The sequence below is a fragment of the Rhipicephalus sanguineus genome, unplaced genomic scaffold (assembly GCF_013339695.2).
Source record: "Rhipicephalus sanguineus isolate Rsan-2018 unplaced genomic scaffold, BIME_Rsan_1.4 Seq1138, whole genome shotgun sequence".
Lineage (NCBI taxonomy): Eukaryota > Metazoa > Arthropoda > Arachnida > Ixodida > Ixodidae > Rhipicephalus > Rhipicephalus sanguineus.
In genome coordinates this window covers 266,858-274,950 of record NW_023614391.1, presented here as the reverse complement: position 1 = coordinate 274,950, position 8,093 = coordinate 266,858, and positions in this window count along the sequence as shown.

Genomic DNA, 8,093 nt, shown 5'->3' with positions numbered 1-8,093 from the left:
GTTACGCTAATTGCTTGTGTTCTTGAGGCTTCCTATTATAATGTTTTCAGCATTTGCATAATTTTTGTGGTAGTTATATGCATCTAAACCTGCAATTAGCTTGGCGATGTTGATTTTACGATTTTTAGTTCCCGAATCTGCTTCTTCTAAAGTGCTGATTACAGTTATGTAACGCACTTAGAGGAACGTTGACTACCGGCAGTGTTGTAGACCAATGCAAACGCAAAGCTTCATCAAAGTGACAGTAGTGTACGAACTGTTGTTGCAGTGCGTTTGTCCTTGACGTTTTGCCGTGAATGATGCCAGGTGTTTTTAGAAATTGAATGAGAACTTCAATTCTGAATACCCAAGTGTTGAAAATATCCGGAGTCCTCCGCTGTGGTGTCCCTCATAGTGCTATCGTGGTTTTGGGACGTCAAACACTAACGATCATTATTATTCATTACTAAAGAGTATTCCATAAGTCCCCATAAACTCTTTGAGCTGGTAGCCAGAGGCTAGTAAAAGGTCCATTCTTTAGGTACACCGAAATCATTCGTGCAGGCAGTAAGCAACATTGGAAGCACCGAAATTATATAGACATCTGACGTTAGTAATTAAGTGCATCGTACATGAAGCAATAGTTATTGATGCATGATTTATACATACATAGCTGTAGTACATGATACTCAAGACACGAACTAACATGCGGTATTGATGTACACGTTTATTTGTGAGATAGTAACATGCAGCACTGATTTCACTAGAGTGCGGCTTACTACTGGCATATTCGGGAGGGACCGGGGTGAATCAGAACGTAAAGACGTCAATACATCCCTCTCTTTCCTTTCCTTACCTCTGGATTCTACAGTGTCTCAGCAAGACTAAATTCAGTGCATTGGCCTGCAAATGCACTCAATTTAAAGCAAACAAGTTCACACATCTCCGTGAAAATGTGTTGCGCATAAATGAGGCTGCCACAACAAAGTAGACGTAGTGTTCTCAGTTCACATGCGCCAACAAGAAGCAATGGTTGATGCGGAACAGACGAGCGCTGTGGAAGGGGGACGTAGACAAGAGGCACACAGGACGGGCGCTCAAGTTTCAACAGAGGTTTATTGAGCAGACATGAAAAATTTTATACCAGCAACCAGCAAGGGCGATAACATTTGACAATCATCCACCCGATATGTATGAACCAACTTACCCAAACACAAGTCTTGAGAAGCAATGCCTCTGGAAATAAGCCTCGGCTCAACCGGTTTCTTTTCTAACGGAGAAATAGATATCTTATCTCGCGTTCGAGAGAGAAAGGCAAAAAAAGACTGGTGGTATCGCCAGGATCTTTTGAAAATTTGAGCATATCTTGCTCGCTGTCCCCGTTCATTCGCACAAACCGTCGCAGTCTGTATACTCTTTTCAAAATCGAAGCGTTAATAAGTTTTAGCAACGTTACCGGATAATCATAGCATAGGTTCTACCATCGTCTGCAAACCACTGCTTTTTAAAATGATCAAGCAGACAGTCTCTTCGCGGAGCCACGGGGCAATCATCTTGCGCTTAAAGGATTCAACGTTGACCCAGCATAACTTCATAATCTGGCGTTGAGGTCCCAGTGGTGTGATACCATTAGAAAAAACGTTTCAACACTAATCAAATCAAATCAAGATATCAAAATTAGCTTTATTCACAGCAATAGGAAAAATGTATACAAGAGATTTAGGTCCATAGCTGATGTGGCTAGTACTTGGTCAAACATAACAAATATATAAAAGTTAGCAATGCTCATAATTTATCATGGAGTGCGAAGGCTTTGTACGCGTATATGAGCACGTTTTAATTTATTACTACAGATTTTTATCGACGGATTAAGAGATGTTGCATTTTACTCGACAAAAAGAGGAATCTGCAGCCATTCCACACGATAATTGCGATATCCATACACAAAGAAAAACCTACAACAACTTACGTTCTCTTCTTTCACTTTCATTGAACGGTGCCGCAGTAACGGCAGATTGAGCGGGTGTCCTTAAAGGTGCATATCTGTCCTCCAGGCACCCGACAAAGGTCACCAAGCTAAATGGAGAGACATGGTCATGTTTAGTTTTCTTTCAAGGAGCGTGCATATCTTTTGCAAACGTAACTACTGTCATTTTCCATGAAATGAAAGGCTTTTACGTTTCGCATAGCGTTGGAAAAAGAAATGAAGTTGAACGGAGGGGCCAGATAAGTAGAACAGTGCGAAGCAAAATTCGTTGAAATTGCTTAGATGACACCTGCGTGTCATCGAAGCAATTAAGAAACCTGCGTCCAAGTCCCGGCTATCTTCCGCAGGTTTATTTTTCTAAATGCAAAGACTATTGCATTATGCCAGCGATTACCGTTTAACAGAGGCTGCAGATTTATTTTATTTATTTATTTATTTCGACTACTGCTGCCCTCCCACGAGAGCACGGCGGGGGTTGGGGGGGCGGCATTTAAAATATTAAAAATTTGCTAAGAAGCCACACGAAATCAATAAAAGTAATTACAATTACAATAGGTATGATAAATACAAGTATTACAGAAACAAAACATGAAAACACTTCTTTATTGAACCTGATATATAGCAAGAAAACAATCTCCCTGACCCGTTCAAGCGGTCAAATAGGGCATATAACTGCGAGGTAATGCAAATCGCAAAGTAAAGTCACAGGTCGCGTTTAAACAAAATAATAACTGTTTGAACAGCCTGCTATGCTTCACCAATATTCGACAACATGGCGATCAGTGCAGACAACTGAAACTGAACAGCTGAAATGAGCAGCAGAGGCGCGTTATCACTTCTTTGTCTCTCGATTCTTCCATTGCTATTAAGCGTCCACAAAATGCGTTGCTCATATTTTATCGATTGTACGGTAGTTTTTTTTTTATTTCTATGTCGCACAATTGCTGGCACTTGTGTGGCTCTGCTTCCACTATTTTTTTTTTATGTATGAACACAGATCTCCATTTATTAGTGTTTTTTCTTCTTCTGTTTTTGGCGGACAATTTAATAATCATGGATGAGCGTTCCTCGCCATTTTGAACGCGAATCACGTAGCCCAGCTTAGTGCAGTGTCGCGATAATTGTCGTCAGCACTCTACGCTTTTTCATTACGTTTTCTTTTTATGAATCGCTCATAGGGACAATAGGTGTTGGATACCGCGTGTCTGAAAGATAATGTTCCTATAAACAGCAGATGCTGCACACAATAACAAAAAAAAGTGCGTAAAAAGGGTTTCTTTACTTGCGACGGCAGCTATATGCACATTCTCGACGGGTTTTTGTCGTCGCCGTCACCCACCTTTTTCGTATAAAGTCCAAATCGATAACAACGCACCGCACATTACATGTTCTACCCGCGAGTAAAAGCGTGCGAGAGCTGCCGACGAACGCGGCTGAAGCAAAGATGAAATGAGCCGGCCATCTCCGTCGCGCGGATGGCGCATGCGGTAACATTACCACGCGTGCGAAGCCTGCAATCGATTGCTGCTCAAGCAGAGAGAAGACGCCCCTCCGATCTTTAGTCGGGTGAAAGGGCATGAAGGGACGTGGAGGGTTGCGTCGCCCTCCACGGCAATCGTCTTAGCAATCGATAAAGGTCCCCGTGGAGTTTTCTTTTTTTTTTTAACGTCGCAGCAGTTTAGCAAATCATTCCTTGTCCGACGAACCAAAAACTATCATCATCATAAACGGTTATGCGCCACAGAGACAGGGTAAGTCCCACTACTCTCCACTGGTCCACTAAGAATGAACGCAACAGTTAGCCCAACAACAAATGACTCCGAAGCGACGGCGGCGGGCCGAAGAGCCCCAGTACGTACTAGAGAATACTAGGGAATGGGAAAGGCAACGGCGGCTGCGAGAAGACCCCGAAGCGATAGAAGGACTACACCAACGACGGCGTGCCCGTAGACCAATGAGAGGTGCGAACGCTTGGTTTCAGTGCGAGTTTCTGTCTCCGGAGTTTGGACATCCGTGTCATGTCTGTGACTGTCTGTGGTTTAACTCGAACCTCTCTACGCTGAGAATCAACGTAGAAACAACCTAGCATCACTTAGCTAAAACCTACAAATGACCTAGAAGCAACCTGGATCACCTAGCTTAGGCCTAGAAAGAACCTAGAAGCAACCCGATTGGCTTTCAGAATCGTCCAGTTTCGCAGTTTCAAACCTTGCGCGGCTTAGTGCTAGCTTCGCCAATTCTTTTTTCCCTTAATCCTTGCGTGTCAACGGCGGCGAAGCGATAGAAAAATAAATAAATAGTTTTTCTCGTTACCTCCCGCCCTTCTTCAGCGAACGTTAGAACCGACACGGTGAACATTATTCTGCAGCCTCACCACTACGCCGCACATACCTGCCGTGAGATTAATCACCTGGGTAGGGCTCATGATTTGGCGGCACATCGCTTCAGCATCGCCTCAAATACGCTCAAGCTGCTTCGTCATTACAACGTATCGTTGTCTTACCGGAGAATAATGGCAATGGCAACTTTCCTTCTTGACTTCATCGTATGGATCGACCTTGCTTCAGCCCTCTTCCTTCACGTGTAGCGACGTTCACCTGCGGGCATATACTGCTGTTCACTTGAGGAAGGCGTGTTTGAGTGGGTAACTCAAAGTGTTCGCGTGGTTGCCATGACAACCGACTAATCACCTACAAAAGAAATACAGCGCCAAATAAATTGGGACAATAAGTACCTACGCACACACAACTCCCTGTGCACGTAGGCATTTGTTTACTAATTGATCACGAACAAGACCAAGCTGTCACGCTAGAGACTAATCGCTGCTTTCCTCGCCGTGAATCCTTCGATATATAGTGTGTCGGTGAGGTAATTAGATCGCTTGATAATCAACCGCACCCATAGACAGAAAAAGATGGCAAATCCTTATTGAGCAATTATTTTGCTCAAAAACGTGCAAGGGAGTGAGCAAATAAAAACGTCTTCCTGTGATAGGACCTCAACATCAGGAGGGATGAATATAATAATTGCATTACTTGGAGATATCGACTACTTGGCCATTATGGAAGCCTCGCGGCAAATAGAGTTGAGGAAAACTTGAAAGCCCGTTGTCTTATTTAAATGACCACGACATAAGCGTCACTCTGCGGAGGAATACCAGATCGCCGAGACATTGCAAGAATGAATGACAAGAGCTTGAGTTCGAAAAATGCAGGGGTGAAGTTTCATTGCGCGAGGTTATGGGAAGTAAATGCGGAGCATAGAGCTTCACAAAAATTCCAACCAGTTCTACGCCGTGCAGCCGTCGAAATACCGAAGCTGTCGACCCTTTCGTAATGCATTACATTTCCGCCCCGAGTTTCGACCGAAAAAAAAAAGTCGCAGTTTCGCCGCAACGGCGAAGCAATGAATGCGATAGCAATAAATTGGAATGTAACGCGAAGAACGGAAAGCAGCTGAACATTGCCAGCGCGTCGCTCGAGCCCAAAGGACGCACGAAAAGAACGCACACAGGACGAGCGCGAACTAATGCGTTACAGCTTGACACTTGAAGCGCAATGCTCAAACATAAAGCAGGACGCACTAAACGAACGAACAGGTACACACAAGACGAGCGCTAACTGTCACAGTTGTTATTTATTTCCGTTTGAACAGCGCGCACCTTTCGCAAACGCGGCCGCTGCAGCGAGTGCAGTGAACTTCGTACCCCCCGCTCCACCCTAGAGGCCGCCCCTTCTTTCCTCGAGATGAGCGCACGAAGGCGACCGCGCCCTGTAGGGCGAACAGCAACTGCGTTCGCAGGAGCGGGGCGACGATGTTTAAAGCGCGCCACGCGCGCACGTCACGCCATCTATGTGGTCACTAAGAAAGCATGCTGAAGTAAATGGTGTATATAAATACCTCGCCGTTAGCAGGCTGAAAGACGTTGCTGTTCGTGGTCTAACGTCTAACGCCGCGCGCTGGCAAGCGAGAGGTCGCACGCTCGAGTCCGCGCGTCGGCAAGTTCTTCTGAATTATTTTTCTTTGTGGCTTTTATATATATATATATATGTATATATGTATATATATATATATATATATATATATATATATATATAATATATATATATATATATATATATATACATATGAGGTGAATGACGGCGACGGCAAAAATCAGCCGAGACTGTGGGGACTACGACCCAAGTGCAGAGCAGTATCGTGCAGCTGAATTGACAGGGCAGACCGCAGCCATTATGAGGTATGAATTCGCATACATGCAAGTACGCTGGAAGGAAGTTGTCGTCTACTGATGATGAAGTGGTGTGCACAAACAATGGCACAAACAAGCTGTTTATGAAATTGCACAAACAGCTTGTTCTACAGATCGTCATCGCTGATAACACATCAGAAATTTCCGTTGCGATAAAAAGTTCCTGGAATGTTTCTAAGGTGTTGCACCTGCAGCAGCCAGAGCATAGGCGTGCGCAGGGTTCCCTATTAGGACGGAGTGGCAAATTTTCATCACAGCGCTCCCCCGCCCCCTCTTGGTCCAGTCTAAAAGAGAACATAAAGGCACAGTACGACAATACACACAGTACGACAATGTGCAGTACGACAATAAAGGTACAGTACGACCTAAAACTCGCAACTATTTCTTTTTTCACGCCTGTTGAGACGAGGTATCGTTAGAGGAGATGGGGAAGTCGGACACATGGCGTACCGAGTGACCCCTTTTGGTTAGGCACCATGGTATGAAGTCAATAGATGATGAAAACTTGGAAAGCATAGGGGCCGGTATTGGCACTTCTTAATTCAAGTGTAAGGTTTGTTTCTTGTGATTACGCAATGATTCTTCTTTTAATGATGGTGCCCTCCATCCGGGCAAAGACACCGCAACCGTAATTCTAGCAAAATTAGGAAAACTTGGACCAGCAGGCGGAAGAACACATTTGGTAAAAAGCAGCTTTCGGCACTCTGTCAGGATGTCTCGTTTCATATAGTGGCACTGGGCGCAAGCTCAAGAGTAGTTAAAAGAGAAAAAACGGTGCCATAAGCACTCTTGTTCCTCGCCTTGTGTTTGCGCCCAGTACCATTATGAATGAATTTTTCCAACTGGTCCAAATCTCAGCTCTTTTGCTTTAGACAGGTTAAGTTGAAGTTCACATGTATGATTTTTTGTGCACGTGTTTATTTTACGCGACAGTCTTTTCCAGGATCTGGATTTTTCTTCTGTGCATTCGCACCTACTTACCCCTGTCGCGGTTGGCGGTTGTATGTCTATTCGCTTATTGTTCAGGATGAACAGCAAGGCTAAAGTCAGCGCTCGTTTAGCAACTCTTCTTCCTTCGTCCTAGTGTGTCCTAATCAGCTGTTCGTCAGATGAAGTCCTTTAGAATTTGAATTGTGTTGCTATTTTCAAAATACTTCTGAGTGCTAACAGCGCACCTTGCAGGAAGAGCTGATGTCTTCAACATCGAAATGTTGCCACAACAACATGATTCCACGACCGTAGACGTCTGTCACGTGAGAGGCAACAGTACTTTTGTATGGGAAATGTGCGCACTACTGGCGTCGTTTCGGCGCGCCTTTGCTATTTGCACATGGACTAAAACGACATGTCTGCAGCCCTTCGTCATGTCTTCGTCGTCAGTGAATGACTTCATGCGAAGCTACCAAACGAGCACAACTTCAGGAACTTCAGGGAGCGCATACTGCTGGCGCGCTGTTCGAGTGTGTTCCATAAAAAGTATTAACGTAAGACGCCGGTGCCGCTGAGAAGGCCGAAAGCATCGTGCCTGTTCTATGGAAGTTGTTATGGCAACGAGACTGCTCTACTTTTCGCTCGAATCTATTACAGTTTTTCACCGGATGACGCTAGGTTCGCTGGTCTGGCCGGTCTGGTCAAAGGCAGCACAAAGTGGCATTATAAAGTTCTCATGACAGCATCCGTTGTGCTCTATTCCCAGCTACAACGCATTCACAACGCACGTAGTTTCATGTGCATTCATGGTCACACGCAGGCATTTAACTGATCATCACAACCTAGAGTCATTTCATATTGGAACGGTCTTAGAGATCACATTGTATCCATCCCTAATCGTGAACCTTTCCGTGATAACCTGATTTCGTTGCACTCTAGCATAGT